Source organism: Vitis vinifera, chromosome 11 (genome assembly GCF_030704535.1).
Source record: "Vitis vinifera cultivar Pinot Noir 40024 chromosome 11, ASM3070453v1".
Classification (NCBI taxonomy): domain Eukaryota; kingdom Viridiplantae; phylum Streptophyta; class Magnoliopsida; order Vitales; family Vitaceae; genus Vitis; species Vitis vinifera.
In genome coordinates, this window is record NC_081815.1 from 7434202 (window position 1) to 7454404 (window position 20203).

Below are 20203 nucleotides of genomic sequence, written 5' to 3' on the forward strand. Positions count from 1 at the left end.
GGGTTTCTACTCAGAAACATCCAAAAATTGAACTATTTGACAAATTTGGGGTGTGGGAGCTGTTCCTTTGTTTGTGGGATATTTGTGCATGATTATGGAACTGCTGAACTGTGTTACATAAATTCAAATTTTATTTGCTTGATGGGGAATTGGTCTGGGAAAAGATAGCTGAAGAATAAAGGGATTGATGTCATGGGATAAGGTTTTGTTGGGTGGACTTGTTTTCCATGTTTTTTCTCCTCTAAAGGTTAGGGGTGAAAAATTGTATTAAATTCATTTTTTTGTGCAGATTTTATGATTTTAATGTTGTTGTTTTCCCTTTTGAATAAGGAATATAAAAACATTTATGGAATTTGATTTCTTCCAAAATTAGATGAGTTATGAAACCAAAATAGTGGTTGCATGTGGTTGAATCTCGGTTTTTATTTTATAATTTGTCATCCAAATCAAGCAATTCTTATATTTTTAGTTTTGAAAATGAATTCCAAAAGCATGGGCTAATTTATACCTTATGTATATGAGTTTCACTTTGTATATACTTTTTGTTTTTAAAAACAAAAAGTAGGAAGTGTATCCAAACACTTATTTTTACTTAAGTTATAAAGTAAGGAGGTGGATTTATTTTATAAGTTGCTTTTGGTGTCAAAGAAATTATTCTTAACATAATTATTAAAAAAAAAAAGATATCAATTATATTTGATTGGTATTATCAATTATGCTTTGCGGGACCAAGCATGCCCCATCTTCTTTGGGCCTCCCACTACTTTAATCCTACACAGATGACACATTTTTATTAAGATCCAGATCCTATTATCATGGACTGGGCAATGGAGGCTCAGATCCGGCCGTAATCAGACGAGCTGTTGGGACGCCATGGCTGCAACTACCGGGTTGCCCCGCCAAGAAACGAGCCCTTCATAATCTCTGATTTACTTGGAAAGTATCATCATAGCCCCTCGATTTTCTCATTGGGAACCAAACAGATCCAGGACCCTTTGAAGGACCCTAAATACATCCAACCAAACAATAATAAATAAATAAATAAATAAAGATGGACATCACGGGTCCAGGGAGGGCTCAGATCCGCCCGTAATCAGACAAGATCCATGTTCGCCATGGCTGCAACTACAGTTGCATGTGAAAAAACAGGGCATAGAAACCCATTTCACAGACAATCCGGGTCGCCCAGCCAAGAGATGGATCCTTTCAAATGTCTGATTTACTTGGAAAGTGTCATCACAGCCACTTAATTTTCCTGCACATTTTCTCAGCAACCAAACAGATACAAGATCCTTCTCAGAAAACACATTTTAAAACACAAACAAAAAAACCAAAACAAAACAAAGATCAGCCTCAGCGCGGAAGTGAATAGCGCGTAAAAGGAAGGCTCAGATTCGCCTTTTATCAGACAAGAAAAAGATGACCGTCATGGCTGCAACCACAGTTGCTTGTGAAACAAGGCACAAAAGGTCCCATCGCACAAACCATCCGGGTTGCCCCGCCAAGAAACGGACATTCCCAGTTCCTGACTTACTCTGAAAACGTCATCACAGCCTTTTATGTTGCCCATATGAACAGAGAGATACCCCTAAAACAGATCCAGAAAACACAGGGAGCCAAAAAAAAAGCAATTTTTTTGGTTTTCCTTGGGGGTTTTGCGTGGATTTTCTCGGAAATCAAACGAGGATGAATTTTCCCGGAAATCGAATGGGGGATGGATTTTCTTGGGAATCAAACGGGGGTTGCAAAAAAATTATAATAATAATAACATGATTAGATTAGTACCTGCGAGGATTGAGAGTGGGAGAGGAAAATAGGGCCTTTTTAGGGATTCTCTCGTCTGGAGGGCAACTTCAGAAAAGGGCTTCTAGTTCTTGATGCCCGAGTGGGAGAAGCGGATGATGGCCCTTTCGATTTTTATATTTAGTGGAGAGAGAAAACAAGGGAAACAAATCATGAAAACAATTTTCCTCTCTATATAAATAATTATTAATCATCCATCTTTATTTTGATTAAATTACTACCAAAATTTCGATTTTTATCAATAATATTTTATAAATTAAAATTCATTTGATAAAATAAATTATTAATAAATTTATTTATTTAAATAAATTAATATTAATAAAAAAAAGTTATTACCACATATTTTTAATAAAATCTTAAAAATTAAATATCAAATAAAATATTTTATATAAATTAATTTAATTTTTCATTTAAAATATAATAAAACATGTTTCAATAAAAATATTTAAAATTTTTTTAAATAAATATTATCTTCAATAAGATAAGTTTCTTTCATTTAACAATATGATGGACCCACATCGATCTTCATTTTGATACTAAAAACTATTGCAATCTCATATATATTATACTTATGTATAAATTGTTTTTATTCAATAAAATCAAATATTTTTTAACTCAATTCTAACTTTATACACTTTCAAAATTCATATTTATTATTCTTAAAATTTAAATATCCAATTTATCAATATGTCTCTATCTGCCGATGTTTTTCTTCTTGATCATATTTAGGTCAATTACACTTATAAAATAACTTTAAAATGTGTATTCTTGTTTATTTTATCATTTTTTGAAGTTTTTCCAAATATCCCTATGACTTCTACATAATTTTCGTTCCACCGGCATTTTCATACTTACCCTGTATCTATAAAAAATAAATGAAAACAATTTTAGGTTAGGAGTTATAAGGACAGCTAGTATTCATGCAGAAAATCAGCATCAGAATTCGTAACTGCATTTGATCAGCTAGTTTAGGAAATCTGTACAGCTCATTCTTTCCTTTATTTTCACATATGTTGTTATACGTTAGCACAAGTTTAGGAGTAATTTTAGTTTCTCAAATCTGTATTTATACCTCTTCTTCTAATAAGAATTGTGTGAATCATTTTGTCTAAACCTCTATATGGTATCAGAGCCCACCTTAAAACTCCAACGAGTATTTCCTGTCTTTCTCACTTCTGCTATGGCCACTTCTTCCTTTGATAGTTTTCCAATAGCCATCAATGCCACCCAGCAAATTATTGCACGTCTCACACCAACCAACTTCCCTTCATGGCATGCCCAATTTGAGTCTCTCCTCCTCGGCTATAACCTCTTTGGCTATGTCGATGGCACTCATACCTGCCCACCCCTACCGACGTCAACTGATGCAGCTGCCACTACCGCTCATCACCTTTGGTTCCGTCAGGACAAACTTATTCTAAGTGCAATTCTGACTTCAGTGTCCCCAGCTGTGATACCACTCATAGCAACCTCCCAGACGTCATATCAAGCCTGGACTAAATTGACAAAACTGTATGCTAGTCGATCCAGGACTCGTGTCATGCAGCTCAAAGAGGATCTCACCCTCATGCAACGTGGCAATCGCAACATTACAGAGTACCTACACTCTGTAAAAACCATTGCCGATGAGCTTGCTCTCATCGATGCCCCATTATCTCAAGATGACATCACCCTATATGTTCTTCATGGCTTAGGATCAGATTTTCGTGACATTGTTGCCCCGATTCGAGCCTGAGAGTCTTCACTCTCATTTGAAGAATTACATGATCTGCTACTTGGTCATGAGGCATATCTTCGAAGGCTTGACTCCACTGCTCAATCCTTGGTAGTTACTGCCAATACCACTCAACGCAGGGACTCACGCTCCTCAAAGAATCAGTCTTTATCAACTTATCAACAATCCAAGAATGACTCCAGATCAAAGTCTCGACAGTCGAAACAATACAAATACCCTCCAAGGTGTCAATATTGTGATCAACAAGGCCACATTGCAAAATACTGTCCGAAATTGAAACCCTCTGAAGCCACTGTGAACTGCACAACTACTACTTCTAGTCTAGACAAACGTTGGCTCATTGATTCTGCGGCTTCCCATAATATCACTTCTCAGGTTTCAAATTTACAATTTCACTCTGAATATGATGGTACTGATGAAGTTATTATTGGAGATGGATCAGGTTTGCCCATTACTCATTCCGGTTCTCTTACTCTTTCATTTCCAAACAGAAAATTTCAAGTTGAAGATACTCTATGTGTTCCTACCATTAACAAAAACTTGATATTTGTTCACCACTTCACAAAGCAAAACAATGTTATCCTGGAATTTCACCCAACTTATTTTCTTGTGAAGGATCGGAGAACGGGGGAGATTCTTCTTCAAGGACCGTGTGAAAATGAAGTCTACCCTCTACCCTCATCGCCTGCTGCTACTCCAATTGCTTTTGTCCATGAACGCACATCAGTAGCTGGTTGGCATCAGCGCCTTGGTCATCCATCCTTCAAAGTTGTCACTCGCCTCATTAGTTCTTTCTCCCTTCCCACCACTTCATATCTTTCTGGTTCTAATAATTGTCATTCGTGTTCTACCAATAAAGCTCATTAGTTACCCTTTCATAAACACGGTCTAACTAGCACAACACCATTTGATTTACTTTACACTGATGTATGGGGACCTTCTCCCACTCCTAGTCTCAATGGCCACAGATATTATGTTATTTTTGTTGATCACTTTACCAAATATGTGTGGTTCTTTCCATTGCATCAAAAATCAGATGTTAAAACCATATTTCCTCATTTCTATAAAATGATTGAAACTCGTTTTAACATAAAAATTAAAGGAGTTTATTCCAATAATGGAGGAGAGTTCACTGTTCTTTGACCCTTTTTCACAACCCATGGCATTAGTCATTATACAACAACCCCTTATACACCCCAACAAAATAGAGTGTCTGAGCGTCGTCATCGCCATATTGTGGAGACAGGTCAAACCCTTCTAAGTCATGCCTCTCTTCCATCAGAATATTGGGCTTATGCTTTTGCAACAGCCACATATCTAATCAATCGACTTCCATCACCTGTTCTTCATCATAAATCACCTCTTCAAGCTCTCTTCAAGCAACAACCTCGGTATGAAAAATTACGTTCCTTTGGATGTTTCTGCTTTCCCTTGATGAAGCCGTATAACACAAACAAATTTCAAAAGAAATCTGTTCCTTGTATCTTTGTTGGCTACTCTACTAGCCAAAGTGCATATCTATGTCTTCATCTACAAAATCAACGCATATACACCTCCAAACACGTAACCTTTGATGAATCTGTTTACCCCTTCAAACAGGTTTCCATGCCATCACCCACTGACTCATCCCCACCAGAAACCTCTTCTTTTCAGGACCAATTTTGCAGCTTGCTTCCAGGGAGCTTCCAGCAATCACACGGGCTCAAGGAGATATCCCCTCTGCTTCTTCGACTCCAAGTGAAGATCCAGCTCTTGTGCAACCTCAAGAGGCACCACTCTCCACTTCAGATCAGGTACCTCTTAGACCTTCTACTTCTGTTTCTCAACCAGAAAATTCAATACCATCCTCTCCACCACCATGTCCACGAACCATCATCACTCGCTCCATGAACAATATCTTTCGGCCAAAACAACTCCACACTACCACCAAGCACCCCTTACCTGAACCACCCGAACCAAGTTGTGTAAGTCAAGCTCTTAAAGATCCTCACTGGCGCAAGGCTATGTCAGAAGAAGTGACAACCCTCCTTCAACATGGGACGTGGGAACTGGTTCCTCCCACTCCTGGCCAGAATCTTGTTGGGTGTAAATTTGTGTTTCGGAAGAAACGAAATCCCGATGGAACAATCAGTCGATATAAAGCTCGACTTGTCGCTAAAGGATTTCATCAACGGCCAGGTATTGACTACTCTCAAACCTACAGCCCCGTCGTAAAGCCAGCAACAATTAGGCTTCTTTTAACCATTGCTGTCATGCATGGCTGGCCCCTTCGTCAGTTAGACATCAATAATGCATTCTTGCATGGTAATCTTGAAGAAACAGTCTTCATGCATCAACCTCCAGGATTTGAAGATCCATCTCAACCTCAGCATGTTTGCAAGCTAAAAAAGAGTATCTATGGTCTTAAACAAGCCCCACGACAATGGTATAAGGCCCTTCGGGATGCACTCCTCAGCTTTGGTTTTATTCACTCGGCCACTGACAACTCTTTGTTCATCTATAAGTCTCATGATATCTTGTGCTACTGCCTTGTTTATGTTGATGACATAATTGTCACAAGCAACACACTCAGCTTTGTGAATAACATTATCAACAAGCTTGGCTCTACATTCTCAGTCAAAGATATGGGCTCCTTGCATTATTTCTTGGGAATAGAAGTGATTCCAACGCCACAGGGGCTCTTTCTATCTCAACATCAGTATATACGGGATCTCCTTTCACGAACCTCCATGGAAAATGCTAAAGAAACACTCACTCCAATGTCCACTACAACCAAGCTTACAGTTCAAGATAATTCTGAATGTGTTGACAGCACTGAGTATCGCAAGATCATTGGAGCACTTCAGTATTTGGGACTCACTCGTCCCGATATTGCCTTTGCAGTCAACAGATTATCTCAGTTCATGCAGAAGCCGACAACAAACCATTGGGCCGCAGCAAAAAGACTACTCAGATATCTTAAACAGACCATGTTTCATGGTATCCTTCTCCAAAAGCATGATCAATTCCAACTCAAGACCTATAGTGATGCGGACTGGGCATCAAATACGGACACTCGTGTTTCAACCACTGCTTTCATCACATTCATTGGTCCTAATCCAATCTCATGGTCTGCACGCAAGCAAAGGGCAGTCTCAAGATCATCTACAGAAGTAGAGTTTCGGGCACTAGCTACTGCCACATCAGAAACAATTTGGCTTCATTCTCTTATCAAGGAACTTGGTCTCACTCTCATAGAAGCACCTCAAATGTTTTGTGATAATATTGGCGCCAACCATTTCAGTTTAAATCCAGTCCAGCACACACGGATGAAACACATTGAAATTGATCTCCTCTTTGTACGAGATCTTGTCCAAAAGGGAACTATTCGTGTTCAGCACATCCATACCATTGATCAACTAGCTGATCTCCTTACAAAATCACTCTCACGTCAACGCTTTCAACTATTAAGATCCAAGATTGGTGTTGCAGATGGCACCTCCATCTTGAGAGGGCATATAAGGACAGCTAGTATTCATGCAGAAAATCAGCATCAGAATTCGTAACTGCATTTGATCAGCTAGTTTAGGAAATCTGTACAGCTCATTCTTTCCTTTATTTTCACATATGTTGTTATACGTTAGCACAAGTTTAGGAGTAATTTTAGTTTCTCAAATCTGTATTTATACCTCTTCTTCTAATAAGAATTGTGTGAATCATTTTGTCTAAACCTCTATAGGGGTGGACTTGTTTTCCATGTTTTTTCTCCTCTAAAGGTTAGGGGTGAAAGCAACTTATAGCTGATGGTTGTTTTCAGAAATAAGCTGATCATATCATAGCTGACCGATTTCTTCTTTGGTCATCTTGAAGCAATTTTAATATTTATTTTTCAGTCAGCTACCTTCTATCTCTTCTTAGCTATCTAAAAATCCTCACTCATCGGCCTCCCAATATCAATGAAATGGTGCCCAAAATCTGAAGTGGCTTGAATTCAGTTCAGGTCTAAATAGTGGTTTCTGAATGTTGTTAAGTGGTTTATTTTTACATGGCAAAACATCTAAAATTAGTAATAAGATTTAATTATTATCTTTCTTCTTATAATTAACAATATTTTCAAATATCTCAAAATGCCAAAATATATTCCTTCTTATTTTATAAAATTGGAATTAGATATTTGAAAAGTAATAATTTGAAAAAATAATAATAATTTAAAATATTTCCAAATAACAAAAATACGAAAATTGACTACATTACAATGATGGTAATTAATATGTAATTAATTATGATAGAAGTTAGTGTTTCTAATTATATTTGGCTATTAAGAAAATGTTAGAAATTCTCTAGGTTGAGTTTCCTTAATTTTTCTCTCTTTTTTTCTAGTGGATGTTTAGATAAATGTGAGTTATGTTTTGGAGTTTTAATTGGAGAAATTCTGTGATGATGTTTTATGTCAGTTTTGTTGCATTCTGAGGTGTTGAACTTTGAAAAATTGTATTAAATTCAGTTTTTGTGCAGATTTTATGATTTTAATGTTGTTGTTTTCCCTTTTGAATAAGGAATATAAAAACATTTACGGAGTTTAATTTCTTCAAAAATTAGATGAGTTATGAAACCAAAATAGCAGTTGCATGTGGTTGAATCTCGGTTTTTATTTTAGAACTTTTTGGATTTATTTTATAATTTGTCATCCAAATTAAGCAATTCTTATAATTTTAGTTTTGAAAATGAATTTCAAAAGCATAGGCTAATTTATACTTTATGTATATGAGTTTCACTTTGTATATACTTTCTGTTTTTAAAAACAAAAAGTAGGAAGTTATAAAGTAAGGGGGTGGATTTATTTTATAAGTTGATTTTGGTGTCAAAGAAATTATTCTTAACATAATTTTTAAAAAATAAAAAATAAATTATATTTGATTGGTATTATAAATTATGCTTTGTGGACCAAGCATGACTCATCTTATTTGGGCCTCCCACTACTTTAATCCTACACAGATGACACATTTTTATTAAGATCCAGATCCTATTATCATGGACTGGGCAATGGAGGCTCAGATCCGGCCGTAATCAGACAAGTTGCTGGGACGCCATGGCTGCAACTACGGTTGCCTGTAAAATGAAACCCATTTCACAGATCACCCGGGTTGCCCCGCCAAGAAACGAGCCCTTCATAATCTCTGATTTACTTGGAAAGTATCATCATAGCCCCTCGATTTATTTACTTGGAAACAGATCGAGGACCCTTTGAAGGACCCTAAATACATCCAACCAAACAATAATAAATAAATAAATAAAGATGGACATCACGGGTCCAGGGAGGGCTCAGATCCGCCCGTAATCAGACAAGATCCGTTTTCGCCATGGCTGCAACTACAGTTGCATGTGAAAAAAAAGGGCATAGAAACCCATTTCACAGACAATCCGGGTCGCCCAGCCAAGAGATGGGTCCTTTCAAAATGTCTGATTTACTTGGAAAGTGTCATCACAGCCACTTAATTTTCCTGCACATTTTCTCAGCAACCAAACAGATACAAGATCCTTCTCAGAAAACACATTTTAAAACACAAACAAAAAAACCAAAACAAAACAAAACAAAGACCAGCCTCACCTCAGCGCGGAAGTGAATAGCGCGTAAAAGGAAGGCTCAGATTCGCCTTTTATCAGACAAGAAAAAGATGACCGTCATGGCTGCAACCACAGTTGCTTGTGAAACAAGGCACAAAAGGTCCCATCGCTTAAGCCATCCGGGTTGCCCCGCCAAGAAACGGACATTCCCAGGGCCTGACTTACTCTGAAAACGTCATCACAGCCTTTTATGTTGCCCATATGAACAGAGAGAGAGTGAGCGCTGTTGATAGCCTCTGATGTATATGTATATATATATATATATGTAAAAGAGCGAAGGAAAAGGAGCGTAGTAGAAGGAATCATCGGCTCCGACGACCATGAGAGTGGCAGAGGAAAATAGGGCCTTTTTAGGGATTCTCTCGTCTGGAGGGCAACTTCAGAAAAGGGCTTCTTGATGCCTTAGTGAGAGAAGTGGATGGCCCTTTCGATTTTTAGATTTAGTAGAGAGAGAAAACAAGGTTAACAAATCATGAGAACAATTTTCCTCTCTTTATATAAATAATTATTAATTATCCATCTTTATTTTGATTAAATCACTACCGAAATTTCGATTTTTATTTTGAAGGACCCTAAATACATCCAACCAAACAATAATAAATAAATAAAGATGGACATCACGGGTCCAGGGAGGGCTCAGATCCGCCCGTAATCAGACAAGATCCATGTTCGCCATGGCTGCAACTACAGTTGCATGTGAAAAAAGGGCATAGAAACCCATTTCACAGACAATCCGGGTCGCCCAGCCAAGGACAGGTCCTTTCAAAATGTCTGATTTACTTGGAAAGTGTCATCACAGCCACTTAATTTTCCTGCACATTTTCTCAGCAACCGAACAGATACAAGATCCTTCTCAGAAAACACATTTTAAAACACAAACAAAAAAACCAAAACAAAACAAAGACCAACCTCAGCGCGGAAGTGAATAGCGCGTAAAATGAAGGCTCAGATTCGCCTTTTATCAGACAAGAAAAAGATGACCGTCATGGCTGCAACCACAGTTGCTTGTGAAACAAGGCACAAAAGGTCCCATCGCACAAACCATCCGGGTTGCCCTGCCAAGAAACGGACATTCCCAGTGCCTGACTTACTCTGAAAACGTCATCACAGCCTTTTATGTTGCCCATATGAACAGAGAGAGAGAGAGAGAGCTGTTGATTTTCCAGAGAATCAAGACAGCCTCTGATATATATGTACACACATGTGTATGAAAAGAAAGAAAAGAAAAGAAAGAGCGAAGGAAAAGGGCTGTTGATGGGCGTCGTAGAAGTAATCATCGGCTCCGAAGACCATGAGATTCAGAGAGGGGCAACCACCCTTAGAAACTCCCCATCCCTCCGACACGGTCCCTGGAGCCTCAGTCTTAAACTAATGAGGTCTAGCCCTAACTTTTACTCATCCTTTCCCTTTTATACTACTCCCTGTCTTCTTCTTCTTTGCTTTTATTTTACTTTTTTGACCTTTCTACCCTCACTAAACCCGGTATCAAGGATTGAAATGTCGAATTTCGGGAAATTTCCCGATATTTCCTACCAGTCCAGCCCGCGCACAGGATACAAAATCTGTCCATTTTTTTAAAAAAAAACACAAGATGTTATTTGGTAATCTGATCATGATTTGCAGGCAAAGGTTGTGTTTTTCAGCCTGGCTCAAAAATCGTGGATTTAGGGTTCGTGAAATTTAAATCCAATGGCACAAAAGCAAAGAGACCCCTAGAACAGATCCAGAAAACACAGGGAGCAAAAAAAAAAGCAATTTTTTTGGTTTTCCTTGGGGGTTTTGCGTGGATTTTCTCGGAAATCAAACGAGGATGAATTTTCCCGGAAATCGAATGGGGGATGGATTTTCTTGGGAATCAAACGGGGGTTGCAAAAAAAAAAATAACATGATTAGATTAGTACCTGCGAGGATTGAGAGTGGCAGAGGAAAATAGGGCCTTTTTAGGGATTCCCTCGTCTGGAGGGCAACTTCAGAACAGGGCTTCTTGATGCCCCAGTGAGAGGAGTGGATGGCCCTTTCCATTTTTATATTTAGTAGGGAGAGAAAACAAGGAAACAAATCATGAGAACAATTTTCCTCTCCTATATAAATAATTATTAATTATCCATCTTTATTTCGATTAAACCACTACCAAAATTTCGATTTTTATCAGTAATATTTTATAAATTAAAATTAATTTAATAAGATAAATTATTAATAATTTTAATTATTTAAATAAATTAATGTTAATAAAAAATTTATTACCACATATATATAAAATAAAATCTTAGAAATTAAATATCAAATAAAGTATTTATATAAATTAATTTAATTTTTCATATAAAATGTAATAAAAATTTATAAATAAATATTGTCTTCAATAAGATGATTCATTAGATGAAACCATATCAATCTTCATTTTGATACTAAAGACTATTACAATATCATATGTATTATATTTATGTATAAATTGTTTTTACTCAATAAAATCAAATATTTTTTAATTCAATTTTAATTTTATACATTTTCAAAATTCATATTTATTATTCTTAAAATTCAAATAAATCTACTGATGTTTTTCTTCTTGATCATATCTATATCAATTATATTTATAAAATAACTCTAAAATATGTATTTTTACTTATTTTATCATTTTTTTTATAATTTTCTAAATATTCCTATAAATTTTAAATAATTTTCGTTCCACCAATATTTTCATTCTAATCTTGTATCTATCGAAAATAAATGAAAGACAATTTTTTACAACAAAATTTTTTATGATTTTTAAATCAAAAGTTAGTTTTAAAATCTCAAATATTTTTAATCCACTATTATGTTTTTAAAATTATATAATTATTTTTTAAAATAATAAAAACAAATAAAAATAATTAAGATTATGTTTAGTTTGTTAAAAAAAAATATTTTATCAAATTTGATTTAATAGTGAAAATAAAAATAAAATAATAATTAAAATTACTTAAAAACCAATGTAACTTAAATTTTTTTTTTTTTTGATCTTTAGCTTAAAAAAAAAAAATAAATAAAATGAATTTGAAAAGATAATTAATCTCTCTAAAAGGAAGAGACTCAAAATTATCGGAGGAAGAAAAAAAGGGAGTAAGATTTGAAGGATAAAAATAAAGAAGGAACAAGTGGGTGGGTATTGCATTATATCCATGAGTTGATCAATAACTAGCTCCATTTCCTTTCCTTTATTTTCTTGCCAGCCAAACAAAATCTCAAGCCTGGAACCATCATCCCAGCAACCATTTATTAAAAGCCATACACCAAGGATTCGTATAACACCATGGAATCAACCATCATCACCCTCTCAAACCTACATGCCAAAGCTACACAGACTACTCCCAAGTTCCCAAATAACCAAGCTTCATATCTACTAGCTCCAAAACGGTTAAACAAGATGAAAGAAGGAAAGGAAGAGATTACTTGATGAGAGCCTGGTAAAGGCAGATCTGCAAAAATTACAAGCCTTGTCCACATAGCTTTATTTATAGCCCCATGAAAGCAGAATTACTTCTTCATTACCAAATGTCAGTATAGGCAATGCCAGACCTCCATCTTCCCATGGCTGCCAAGCCCTTTTATCAATATGTGAAGATGCAAACCAAAATGGTTAGCCCATCATCCAAAGCTAGCTCCTCCTCCTCCTCCTCCTTATTTACACCTAACAGTTTCCCTGATTCACAACAAGTTCAATTTCCTTGCTTAACATCTTTCAGATAGAACAGAACAATTACGATTACAATCACAAAATGTAACACCACCCCACATCTTCCTCTGTTTAGCTAAGCATTACAAGACCTCAAAGTTGATGTTCCATCATCATAATAGGCATGGTGTATTTCCAGTCTCAAACAAGTTAGGTTCCATCCTAACACCATAATGGTGGGTTGTTTTACATCAGACAACGAATCTGAGTCAGTTAACAGGCAAAAAGAAACATTCAATAGTTCAAGAAGATGGCTTAGAATTTTCTGAAAACCTCAAAACTGTTTTCATTTATAATTACAAACCAACCCAAAAGTTGAACAATATGAGGCACTGGGCTGAACAATCACCTCAGAACTCTGGTAAAAAGAATGAAGGTTTCTATAGATAAAATGGCCTTTGCAAATAAAGCAATGAGAAAAACGGGATATAAATTAAGGAATAATAGAATGAAAATGTTGAAAGGAATTTCACATGGCTTCGAAGAATGAATAGATTCTGTACCCTTGCCGAGAAATTACATGGCTGCCTTGCCCCTCTGTTGAAGTACTATATCATGCACAACTTCCCCTGCTGAGTTAACAAAGTAGGTTTCCTGCCATGGAAAAAGAACATTTGTTGGTGCTTCAACAAGAACAAATTTAGTCAAAAAAGACAAATACTCACAATCTCTAAGGAGCTGACTCTATGAAGAAGGAACCCATTAACCATTCCCCTGAGGAAACAAAGAAAAAAATCACACAAACTTCATAGTTTCATATGTATGAACCAATGTAGAACACCATGAAGAACTATGAACAGAAATACTCACTTACTAAAACCTGATATTCCATTTACAGAAGCAAGAGGAAGTTTTTCATCTATTGAACCTGGGTTCCTGATGTAAGCTATACTATCTTTACGAGCATAGTCACTACATCCCTCCCCACTCAGGTACACATCCTGGTGAGCAAATGCATGGATAAAGCGTTACTTTCTTCATAGGCACCAGAAAGATTCCAAATTTAACATATCAGAAAGTTGTTCATTCAATTCATTAGGAACTGTCTTAGATTTTCATATATATTGAAAATTTGGACTTTGATCATCTCAAAAGCAAGTTCTCTAAAGAACCCAAAATCAAAACCTTGGGCATGGGATGTCTTCACCCATTGATACTCAATGGGAAGAGCCATAAATACTTACCACTCCAAACTTATAAAAAATATGGTGTAGATGCTCATAAAGTTGTATTTCTATTCATTCCCTGTTTCCTTCACAAACAGCCAATGAGCAGAAACCAACAACTATGCGCCTGGATCATAAGGAGGAAAAAAGGAGACAATTAGTACTTGGGATGGATAGTTTCTTTATTAAGTTAAACATGGAGTTGAAATGGTAGGGGTGCTTGGCAATGGCAACAGGACAGCAAACAATGAAGGTCCAACATAGTAACCAGAGAAAACAAAAGGAAAACGAATGTTTTAACTCCACAACAATTTGGGTTAAGGCAAAATTTAAATGAAAACCAAAATTTTATTGTTGAAAGAAAGAAAATTTGTGAAATAAAATTAAGTTGAGAAGTAGATTATCACGCATCAGAACCACTCTGAACTGACATGATTTTCAATTTTTTCAAAATTTTCCAGACATTACAACCTTGCTTATTCCTAGGTTCATGCAATTATAAACAGCCAATATGGTGCAATGTCTAGTGTCTTTGTCAGCCCATGTAATTGATCATTTCCAGCACCATTTAACGGATTCATAAGCATAAAATCCTTCAAGTTTCAAAGAGGAGCCCGATTAAGAGGAAAGAAGAATGAAATGCAGCATAAAGGAGCAGAAACCAAAAAAAAAAGAAACAAATGGGGGATAAAATGTGTGATAAATACATATATGGGATATTGATAGTGTAACTAAATGAAATAGATATCAAATCAATCATATACACATATAAATACAACATAGAAATAAGCATGGCCATGGTGAAAAAGGGCTGCAATGTGGGTTGTAACCAGAGAATGGAATATGGACAAGGAGCATAAAAAATGATTTGGCAGGCCAAGAAATGGCTATTTTAATATGATGAAAAAGAAAGAGAACAAAAGAAATTCATTATGAACATGACTTGAAGAGTACACCTACGCTCAAATAATGACCAAGTGATCAACTTTAAAATCACATTCCTAACCTCAGCCCTACCCCTCATGGAAAAATGGAAAAAAAAAAAATTCTTAAAAGGCCTTGAGAGGGGTAAACCTGCTGGGACTCAAACCTGGAACCACCCCACATCCCCACCCCCAACCCAAGCTACTCGAGCCACACCTCAAGGGTGATAAAGATCTAACCTTCAGCATTGAATAAAAAATAATCTAAATGTGCAAAAAATATCCAGCATTTTCTCATGCATTTTAATTGCTTACTAGACTAGATAGAATCTCCAGTCATTGATGAGAACAAAGAACTCAGTGTCTTTATTATTATTATTGAATAAAAAATAATCTAAATGTGCAAAAATATCCATTATTTTCTCATGCATTTTAATTGCTTGCTAGACTAGATAGAATCTCCAGTCATTGGTAAAATTCAATAATTCCAATTTCCACCAGTTGATTTGTCAAGTCCCTAATTAAATAATGAAAGATACAATACTTGATGAGTTATATACTAAAATACTTGTGCTTCCCAATCTAATTCTAACAAGAACCCTACAAAATGCACACCTTAATCCAACTCAACCAACACTCAATCTTGCGATTACCTCATAGTCCACAAGGTACATCGGAGAGACCTAACTTATCTTGATGTTACAAGATTTCACATGAACATCTGAATACTGGTTTCCATAATTCTTTGTTATCATACATCTCCTGGGGCATGGTAAAGATGAATATAAAAACAAAATGAAATCAATACAAGAAGTTGATAGCCCCTCTATGATCATAACTGGGGTCAGCACAATCAGTAACATAAGATTCATGGTGTAGTATTGAAGTGTATCATAAACTCAACACAAGCATATGCAATGTCAATTATCATTAAGTCAACAATGATATTAAACATTGGTATAAACAATTGAAACAATGACAACACAACAGGAAAAAACCTTATACAACTATTAATCTATCCTCTTTGGTAGTCTTTTATCATCTTCCACAAATTTCCCATTTTCCTCCATATGCTGCTCAGAATCCGACCCCATTTTTTTTGTATCTTTGTCAACATTAAAGGAAATAAATGCATGCAACTTTTAAAGATTTGAGGCCATGTGAAAAACTTGTCATTTGATGTCAAGTTTTTTTTTATATGAAAAGGTTTTCCAAAATGAGAATTGCAGAACTATCAATCTATCTTCATCTAGGTTTGGAGCTTCTCAAGTCTTTTATCAATTATCATCCTCCATAAAATTCCAGTTTTCTTCTGTACATTGCTCAACCTCCAACATAATTTTTAATTTTTTTTCTAATTAAGATTAAATACATGCATATTTTGAAGATTAAGCCATGTGGAGAATTGTCAATCAATCGTAAGTTTTTCCTATATCAAATGCATTTTTTAAAATTTTCGGCCTTGTTGGAAAAAAGACCTAATGAGATGGGTTTGTATCACAAAACACTAAGGATTGACTCAAAAGTCCCAATGAAATTATAGCTACTGTAAAAACCATGTAACCGCTTCCAAACTTAAACCCATATTACAAGAGGATAGTAGAAGAGGCCTCTCTTCCGACTGACATAATAACCATGAGAAGTATTAGCCAACAAATCTTAAATTGAGCAAATTCAACAAACCAGTTGATACCTTAAATGCCCCAGTATCCAAACCAATAATGTCTAAGGTTTTCCCAAAAGGTATTTTGATCTGCTTTAGGAAGTAACCTGTTCCCCGTCCTCTTGAAACTCTGGTACTGTACCTACAAGAATTACAATTCAGGATTACCACACAAAGAGACTAAACCAAAAAGACTGTTACATTAAAAACTACATCGGAGTCCAAGTTTTGTAACAATGAAATTTCAAAAGATGAGCTACAAAAATGACACAACTGATTGCAAAGCGGATGGCATACCAGGGAACTTTCAGTGTTGAAAAACGCCAAGTACCCTGTAAAAGAAGATGTCATCTTCTAAGATTGTTCCTAACAGATGAAACCAATGAAATCTAATTAAACTCAGCACTAATTTATTTTCCAATCACACACCTATAAAACAAAACAAAATAAAACTACAGAAATAAATATGAACCACTATTCCATTACTTCAACCAAAGCATGGTTTCTATTATTTCAGTTAAATTCACAAAAAGTTAGGAGAGAATCATTTCTACAACTTACCCAGAGTGAAGCAACGCATAACTTTGATTAAATCTGGCTAAACTACAACTAAAGTTTCCATATAAATGGAGTGTAAGCCTAAAGGTGCCACAAGAGAGTTCATATAAAAAATAGTAAAAGGGCTTCCCACATTGAATTTACTAGCCATGGTCTTACATTGTGTGAGTTGATCGTCTTCCCCAAGTTCACTAATGTTTATCACAAACCTTGCCTTATAAGTCTTTGCGGCCTTCTCCATCTTCATGGGAAAAAACAATTCCAATTAGAACAGGGAAGATAAAATATAAACTCAAAATGCAATTAATGTAGTAGACGATAATCATTCAACTAAGATCAGTAACAGAGGGGGGAAATAACAAAGCCTAAAAACAGAGAAGGTGGAAGGCAGAAGTAAGTTGGATGAATTAGAACCAAGAAGACAAGACAAGATCAAAACCAACAGATGAGAAGGCTGACACAAACAATTGAGAGAGATCAAAAACTGAACCATATAATAAAAAACTCACTCACATGATTATTCTCTGGCCAAAAGATAAAGGTTATGTTATTATTTTTTTATGTTTAGTTTCAAAGTAGAAAATAAGCGATAAAATCAAATATAATTAAAATTATTTAAATTATATATATTTTTCAATTATTTAGTCTATACATAGAACAGAAAAAATAAATAAAATGAATTTGAAATAATATAAAAAATAATTTATTAAATTTAATTTATTTTTAAATTTTCTTTATCGCTTTTTCTTTCTTCCTATTTTTCTTTTCCATTTTTTTCCCACATTTTCTCTTAAATTTTCCACTAAGCAAACAAAGCCAAAGATCCTCAAGTTGCATATACAATTAAAAACGGAAAAAGAAAGATCTTCTACTGTTCAACAACTGTCATATTAAAAAAAATAATAAAAATAAAAATTCGATCCCAGTAAAACCTAACACAAAATTCTTTCCTCAAAGTTAAATCATTCACATAGAAATTAACTGAGAAAGAAATAATAAACTGTTTGGTTGCTGAGAAAATGGAGGCATAGAAAAGGAAATCAAAATTTTGAAACTCTATTATTTCCATTATTCGAAGGCCCGGAAGAAAGAGGGAAAAAACTTCCACTCTTACCTTAATTTAGGTTGTTTTGTCAATTTCGAGGGAGGAAAAAACAGGAAATTAATTTCAAGCGATTTCACTTTCAGCATTCTCAGTAACCAAACGGAGCGTCTGATAAAACTATCATATCCACCAACAGAGCCAAAACCAAATATACCCACCATCAACATCTTAAAACAAAATCCATAAAGAACGAGAAAAACCCATGCTTTTCTTCAATGAACAAAAGGAATCAATAGAGAGGATGAGAAATAGACCTGTTTGAGAAGATGGGTCTGCTGATTAAGAGGTCTAAATCCTCCTCTAACACTGATAAAGTAAAGGTCAAGAGGCCTGCTACTGCCACTGCTGCTCTGGGACATGGGCTTCTCCCAAGGCCGACCCAAGTTGAATGCACAAGCAGAGAGACAACTGTGTTATAACAGTGCGAACCCATGAAGGTTTCCCCATTGTTAACACAGGTCTCACAGCCTCAGCTCTTCAACTGGTAATTGATTTCACTCATAGATCTGAAGATATATGAGGAATGTAACCGTCGACACCCGTATCTCTAATTTCCTCAGTGTTATCAATTGCTTGATTAAGATATTCGCTAATGAAGCTCCACTTGGCAGTTGGCAGGCAGGACCCATTATTGAAGGGAAATGCCTCTACAGTTCGTTTATATTATGGACTCTTTGACTAAAATCGCTTTGTCATATTTGAAACTTTCCTCACAAACAAACGCACCATCAGCCATTAAACATCATATTTCAGCATTCTTTTTTGCCCTTTTGATAATTGTGACACTGTCACACTCCTATCTCCTAATTTTCAAAAATTATTTTAAATTTATAAATTGAGTTACCACTTCAAAATATAAATTTTTAAAATAAAATTAAGTACATTTATACTAAATATGTGTATTTGCGTTTATTACCTTGTAATAATATTTTATTTATTTTATTCTTTATTATTATTGTAATTTAGATGAGTTGGTTCGATCTAATCTAATATTTGAACGAATTTGGATATTTATTTTTAATATTCAGATTAGACTTTGGTTCATTTTTTAAATCTCATCTTAATTTGGATTTGGCTTGAGAGATACCTCTAATGAAAATTATTATGGTTCTCTTTATACATTCTATTCTATTTTTCTTTTAATATCTTTGTTTATTCTCTCGTCTTTTCTTCTTCTTATTCTTTTATTTCACAACATGTTATCAACACAGTTCTGAATATATAGAAAAAGAGAAGAATTCATCTAGAAAATTTCTTATAGGTATGTAGTCTTATTCTCTTCGAATGAAATATGAATAGTATGCATTGTATTATTATAATTTTTATTTACTTTATCTCATAGCCAGAAATTATGTGAATCATATTTCATATAATTACATATTTTAATTATTTAATAACTAGAAGTTATATAGAAAATTTTTCATAACTAAAAGTTATGAAAAAAATATGTCCAATCTTTATAACAAGATGTTATGGAGTAAATTACAAAAATACAAATACGTAGTCGGAAACTATGCATAAGATCCCTAATTACTTTTTTATTATATTATATAACTGAAAGTTATATAAAATAACATTATATGGCCAGAAGCTATATAATGAAGAGTTCATAATATGAAGCTATGTACAAATCCAAAATTACAAATATACGACCAGAAGCTATGTATATAACTCATAATTATTTGTTTTTAATTATATAGTATAACTGAAAGTTATACAAAATAATATTATATAGCTAGAAGCTATAAAATGAATAGTTTATAGCTTGAAATTATGCACAAATCTGCATAATGAATAGCTCATAGCTTGAAGTTATGCACAAATTTATATAAAAAATAGTTCATTGCCTAAAACTATGTACAAATTTAAATATTTTCTTGTTATGACAAAATAATCATAACTTGAAGTTATGAAAGATATTAACTTTTAATTTCTTT

The 20203-nt window shown here is 34.8% G+C and overlaps 1 protein-coding gene, 3 long non-coding RNA genes and 1 other non-coding gene across 7 annotated transcripts in view; 1 reads left to right on the plus strand and 4 right to left on the minus strand.

The window, feature by feature from the left end:
* Positions 1-20203, plus strand: part of LOC100253298 (probable purine permease 5) — a 75806-nt gene that overhangs the window by 322 nt on the left and 55281 nt on the right. The gene's annotated exons all lie outside the window — the stretch shown is intronic.
* LOC104880702 (uncharacterized) lies at positions 670-2034 on the minus strand. The gene is made up of 2 exons (XR_002031125.2): positions 1786-2034; positions 670-1255 (listed from the first exon to the last, which is right to left on the minus strand). It is a non-coding gene; the product is annotated as an uncharacterized LOC104880702 (long non-coding RNA).
* LOC100853453 (uncharacterized) lies at positions 8403-11283 on the minus strand. 2 transcript variants are annotated; one of them, XR_009466967.1, is made up of 3 exons: positions 11044-11202; positions 9126-10704; positions 8403-9018 (listed from the first exon to the last, which is right to left on the minus strand). It is a non-coding gene; the product is annotated as an uncharacterized LOC100853453 (long non-coding RNA). The 2 variants fall into 2 exon arrangements; XR_009466966.1 differs by having other exon boundaries at positions 9126-11283.
* LOC132254667 (uncharacterized) lies at positions 12356-13654 on the minus strand. Its single transcript, XR_009466969.1, has 3 exons — positions 13517-13654; positions 13355-13445; positions 12356-12818 (listed from the first exon to the last, which is right to left on the minus strand). It is a non-coding gene; the product is annotated as an uncharacterized LOC132254667 (long non-coding RNA).
* Positions 14100-18972, minus strand: LOC104880703 (uncharacterized). Its single transcript, XR_009466965.1, has 5 exons — positions 18521-18972; positions 17321-17402; positions 16901-16935; positions 16634-16745; positions 14100-14144 (listed from the first exon to the last, which is right to left on the minus strand). It is a non-coding gene; the product is annotated as an uncharacterized LOC104880703 (transcript).